This window comes from Mesocricetus auratus, unplaced genomic scaffold, assembly GCF_017639785.1.
Source record: "Mesocricetus auratus isolate SY011 unplaced genomic scaffold, BCM_Maur_2.0 Super-Scaffold_100003, whole genome shotgun sequence".
NCBI classification, from domain to species: domain Eukaryota; kingdom Metazoa; phylum Chordata; class Mammalia; order Rodentia; family Cricetidae; genus Mesocricetus; species Mesocricetus auratus.
The window spans coordinates 27,956,558-27,963,436 of NW_024429188.1; positions in this window are offsets into that span (position 1 = coordinate 27,956,558).

Genomic DNA, 6,879 nt, shown 5'->3' on the forward strand with positions numbered 1-6,879 from the left:
AGAACAAATTTGAAAGTCACTGTGTAGGTTTCTCTTTACATCTTACCTACGCACGTTATAGGTGAATTTATACATTTGGAAGATGGATCCAAGTGGTTTTAGCTACTTAGTAGTAATAGGAAATGTTGAACTGGGTAGGGAATTATGGGATAAAATGAAGCATCTGAAAGGAAAAAATAAAAAAAGTAGTACCATGAGCCAGAGTGTGAACCACATAACAAATCCTCATCAATCCCTCAAACACAAAACCATTCAGTTCTATGCATTTGCATAAGGATTTTTAAGCAAATATTCAATAATAAAACTCTCCATCCTCCAAGCCCAAATCCCTATTGAGACACTGTCTCCAACCTCAAAGGAAAACTTTGTTTTCTCCAAAGGAGTTTCACTGTGTGTACAAAGGACCCCCGTGCTCGGCAGAAGATGGCAACACAAAATGAACTCACAGGCATCTTTGGGAGGTTCCTAGTTTCATAATGCTTTGAAACAACATTCTGTTTCTTCTTTTTTACACCCCCCTTTTTTAACCTTACATGTCTTTTTTTGTTTCCAATGGTGAACATTAATGGGATTTCAATGTGTGCTCATGTGTGTGCCTCTGCATCTATATGTGCTTCTTCTTTGACTCTTTCTCATGGTAGATTCTTTGGTTCATCCCACTCAGGTTTGTTTGTTTTATTTTATCTTATTATTATGAGATGTCGCTTGTATTCCACTGAGAGAGAATGTGTGTCAATTTGGGTAGATGATGAGTCTGGGAGGATCTAGGAAGAGTTTGGGAGGGAATCCAAACCAGATAGTATTGTATGAAAAACTTTTCAATGTAAAATCTTTCAAGCCTCATGAAAGTGAAACAATATTCATATATCTATGATCTTAAACAATCGTAGGTTAGGAACAATCTGCAAAATAGTCAAGTAATATATTTGAATTCAATAAGGTACAGTGATATAATGGGCAATCCAGTTTCCTAATAGGTCACAAACAAATGCAGTGCTCCCTGGTTTTGCTAATAATGGATGGATTTTATTCGAACAGAAAGATTGCCAACAGACAAATGAATCATTTTTTAAATGCAGTCGGGGTCAACAGTGGTCATTTCTATGTCCTATAAAAAGTAACGTGATGAGTGATGGAAACTTGTAAACAATGTAAAATACTTTCTTCCTTATGTCAGCTTAAATAAAATGTGGTGTGCACAAATTTTTTTTGCTAAGAAGAATAACACAGGACTGCAAGTGAAGGCATAAGATAGTTAAAACCTTTCTGCATTGCCAGTAGAAAACTAAGTAGTCATCCCTCACAGGCTAAAACAGAGAATTGCCATAAGATGTATCATTTCAGTTTCGGGGCCTTTTCCCCAAAGATTTCAAGAATCTTCTTGAACAAATGCTCATTTAGCAACATCCATGGCACTATTCACAGTAAGCAATGGTGCCATCCATGTGTATGTTCCTTGATTGCTGAAGGCATATACAAATCTGAAGGAGGAAATGTTGACACATTATTTACTATGTGAAATTTTGGAGAACATAATAGTAATTGAGAGGGGAAAATCACAAATGAATCAATATCACATCATTTCACACATATAAGATACATGGTAGAGTAAGATCTGTAGGGATGGAAAGTACAGTAGGGGTTACCAGAGACTGGGAAGTGAGTGAGGATAAATCTTCAGGTGATGAAGACCAAAATGTTCCAGAAGCATCTATAAAAAAATCAAATGACCTTATGTCACTGAACTGTATGCTTTAAAACCAAGACAGTCAGTTTTCTGTTATATGTATTGCCACAGTAAACCTGCACATTACCAAAAAGTAGGAAGGTGGGGAGGATCTGGAAAGAATTGAGGGAGGGGCAAATCATGACCAAAATACAATGCAGGAAAAAATTTGGTAAAAGAAACCTTAATAAAAATAGTTTACAAAGCTCTAGGAATGACTTAATTTATAAAAGAAAGAGTCTATAGATTGGCAAACACCATCATTTAGATTATTGAGTCATAATGTAAGTATTTCATTTCCTGTTGCATATTCAATGGTATGACATTTACATATACAGAAGATATGATGGTATGCTTCACGTGACCCAATGCTGCAATTTATTTCTTTTCAAAGGGTCTTTCAGAAAAGCTTACGTAAAGATGGAGATCCTGGGAGATAGTACTGAAAATACAAGGATTGCTGTAATTCAAGGTCAATATGGACTTAGATGAGCAGGTTTGGGACACCATCCAAAGGTGTTGAAGTTCTTCCTGAAGACCATTAGCTTTTTAGAATAAATGGACACCCAAGAAGTCTCAAGACACCCAAAGTTATCTTCTAGGATGGACAAATTTAAGGGGTTTCTTAGTACAGAGAAATATGCAACTCTATACATTCTAATGTTTCCATGGCTACTAGTTCTAGATGGTAGATTCTGAGCAATGAAAATATTCTAAGACTAGTAAATGTTCCCTTTAAAATGTTGAGACATCTTTCTCAGTAAGAAATATTGTTTATGGTTCCATATCAAATAACCAGTGTAATTTATGAAGTTCATAAAAAAGAAATTTTATTAAAAATGAAAGGAAAAGCCTTCCAAGACCCCAACCACAGCGAGTCTAGCCTCAGGTGAGATTGGGTCTCCGGCGGGGACCGCCTGCCCAACACCCATCCCCTTGATCTTCTGGGGCCGCTCCTGGTATCCAAAAGATCCGCCCACACAGGGAAGACATCAATCCTTCCAAGACACCCACCCCAGCGAGTCCAGCTTCTGGTGAGAGTGGGTCTCCGGCAGGACCCCCTGCCCAACACCCATCCCCTTGATCTTCCGGGGCCGCTCCTGGCATCCAGAAGACCTGCCCACACAGCAAAGATGTCAGCCATTCCAAGACCACAACCCCAGTGAGTACAGCTTCAGGAAAGACATCAGCCCTTCCAGGACCCAAACTCCGTGTTAGCATACCCAGCTTCAGCTTCAGGAAGGAAGGAGACCAGTGGAGACAGAAAGACCCCAACAGCACCCACTGGAAGAAGAGATGGGAAGGAGACAGAATAAGAGCTCACTCAGCAATAGAAACACCAACATGACCCCACCAGAATCTAGGGATCCAACACCAGCAAGACCCGAAAAGCACTACATAGACGAAGAAGAGGAGACAGACCTTAAAAATTATTTCAGGAAGATTATGGAGACCCTCAAAGAAGAAACGAGGAAACCCCCTAAAGAAATAGAAGAAAAAACAAACAAAAAAATCCATAAATTGGGGGAAAAATTCAAAAAGTAAACAAATCTATCAAAGAATCTAAAGAGCACCAAGAAAAAAACAACCAAAAAATTAAGGAAACAACTCAAACAGTTGAAGGATTGAAAGCTGAAATAGAAACGATGAAGAAAACACAGAATGAAGGGATGCTTGAAATATAAAAGCTGGGTAAACGATCAGGAACTACAGATGCAAGTATCACCAATAAAATACAAGAGATAGAAGAGAGAATCTCAGGTGTTGAAGACTCATTAGAGGATATAGAGTCGTCAACCAAAGAAAATCTCAAAACCAACAAATCCTTAACACAAAATATCCAGGAAATATGGAACACCATGAAGAAGCCAAACCTGAGAATAATATGTATAGAAGAAGGCGAAGAAATACAACTCAAAGGTACAGAAAACATATTCAACAAAATCATAGAAGAAAACTTCCCATACCTAAAGAAAGATATGCCTATGAAAATACAAGAATCTTACAGAACACCAAATAGGTTGGACCAGAAAAAGAAGGCACCTCGCCATATAATAATCAAAACATCAAACCTACAGAGTAAAGAGAAAATATTAACAGCAGCTAAAGAAAAAGGCCAAGTAACATACAAAGGCAGACCTATCCGAATTACACCTGACTTCTCAATTGAAACGATGAAAGCCAAAAGGTCCTGGACAGATGTCCTACAAACGCTAAGGGAACAAGGATGCCAGCCCAGACTACTATATCCAGCAAAGCTCTCAATTACCATAGAGGGAGAAAACAAAATATTCCATGACAAAGCCAGATTTAAACAATATGTATCCATGAATCCAGCTCTACAGAAAATGCTAAAAGGAAAACCTAGATCCAAGGAAGATAACTACACTCACAAAGACACAGGCAATATATAATCCCAATTTACAAAACACCAAAAGAAAAAGGCAGGAGAAAGTACACAAAATCACTTCACTAACAATAAATCAAGCAAAACAAGGATCATCAATCAATGGTCATTAATATCCCTCAATGTCAACGGCCTCAACTTGCCTATAAAAAGACACAGACTAGCAGAATGGATACGAAGACAGAACCCTTCCTTCTGCTGCATCCAAGAAACACATCTCACCATCAAAGACAGACATTATCTCAGAGTAAAGGGTTGGGAAAAGTTCTTCCAATCAAATGGTCCCAAGGAACAAGCAGGTGTAGCAATCCTAATATCTAACAAATTAGACTTCAAATTAAAATCAATCAAAAGAGATGAAGAAGGACACTTCATATTCATCAAAGGAAAAGTACATCAAGACGAAGTCTCAATTTTAAACATCTACACCCCAAATACAAAGGCACCTACATTCGTGAAAGAAACATTACTAAAGCTCAAAATGCACATAAAATCTCACACATTAATAGTAGGAGAGTTCAACACTCCGCTCTCACTGCTAGACAGGACCAGCAGACAGAAACTTAACAAAGAAACAAAAGAACTAATAGAAGTTATGACCCAACTGGGTTTAACACACATCGATAGAACATTCCACCTAAATACAAAGGGATATACCTTCTTCTCGGCACCACATGGAACCTTCTCTAAAATTGACCACATAATAGGAAACATAGCAAATCTCCACAGATACAAAAATTGGAATACCCTCCTGCATCTTATCAGACCACCATGCAATAAAATTAGAATTCAACAATAACACAAATCGCAGAAACCCTACAAACTCATGGAGATTGAACAATGCACAATTGGACCATCCCTGGGTAAAGGAACAAATAAAACAAGAAATTAAAGACTTCCTCGATTTCAATGAGAATGAAGACACAACATACACAAACTTATGGGACACTTTGAAAGCAGTGCTGAGAGGAAAGTTTATAGCACTAAGTGCCCACATGAAAAAACTGGAGAACAGTCATCCTAGAGAATTAATAGCACAGCTGAATGTTCTAGAACAAAAAGAAGCAAACTCACCCAGGAGGAGCAGACGCCAGGGAATAATCAAATTGAGGGCTGAAATCAACCAAGTAGAAACCAGGAAAACACTGAGAAGAATCAATGAAACAAACAGTTGGTCTTTGAGAAAATCAACAAAATAGACAAACCTCTGTCCAAACTAACTAAAAGACACAGAGAGAGCATGCTAATTAACAAAATCAGGGATGAAAGAGGGGACATAACAACGGACTCTGAGGAAATCCAGAGAATCATCAGGGCATACTTTGAAAATCTGTACTCCACAAAATTTGAAAATGTAAAGGAAATGGACAATTTCCTGGATAGATATCACTTGCCAAAACTAAATCAAGAGCAGATAAACAATCTAAACAGAGCTATAACCCCTAATGAAATAGAAGCAATCATCAAAAGTCTCCCAAACAAAAAAAAGCCCAGGCCCAGATGGCTTCAGGAATGCAGGGATGGTTCAACATTAGAAAATCTAACAATGTAATCCACCATATTAAAAAACTGCGAAAGAAAAACCACATGATCATCTCACTAGATGCTGAAAAAGCCTTTGACATAATCCAGCACCCCTTCATGATAAAGGTCCTAGAGAGATCAGGGATAACAGGAACGTACCTGAATATAATAAAAGAAATATACAGTAAACCAACAGCTAACATCAAACTAAATGGAGAGAAACTCAAAGCAATTCCTCTAAAATCAGGAACAAGACAAGGCTGTCCACTCTCTCCATATCTCTTCAATATTGTACTTGAAGTTCTAGCTACAGCAATAAGACAACAAAAGGAGATAAAGGGGATACAAATAGGAAAAGAAGAAGTCAAACTTTCACTATTTTAAGATGATATGATAGTCTACATAAGTGACCTGAAAAACTCCGCAAGGTTACTCCTAGAGCTGATAAACACCTTCAGCAATGTGGCAGGATACAAGGTAAACTCAAAAAAATCAGTGGCCCTATTATATACAGATGATGAAGTGACTGAGAAAGAAATCAGAGAAACATCACCCTTTACAATAGCCAAAAACAACATCAAATATATGGGGATAATGTTAACCAAGGAAGTGAAAGACCTGTGTATCAAGAACTTTGTGTCTTTAATGAAAGAAATCAAAGAGGATACCATAAAATGGAAAGATCTCCCATGCTCTTGGATTGGTAGGATCAACATAATAAAAATGGCAATCTTGCCAAAAGCAGTCTACAGATTCAATGCAATCCCTATTAAAACTCCAATACAATTCTTCAAGGACCTGGAAAGAACATTAATCAACTTTATATGGAAAAACAAAAGGCCCAGTATAGCCAAAACAACCCTATACAATAAAGGAACTTCAGGAGGCATCACCATACCTGACTTCAAGCTCTATTATAGAGCTATAGTCCTGAAAACAGCTTGGTATTGGCACAAAAATAGGCAGGTAGACCAATGGAACCGAATCAAAAGCCATAATTTTAACCCACACACCTATGAACACTTGATTTTTGACAAAGAAGCTAAAACTGTACAATGGAAAAAAGAAAGCATCTTCAACAAATGGTGCTGGCATAACTGGGTACTGGTATGCAGAAGACTGCAGATAGATCCATGTTTATCGCCTTGTACAAAACTTAAGTCCAAACGGATCAAAGATCTCAACATAAATCCAGCCACACTGAAACTTTTAGAAGAAGTGG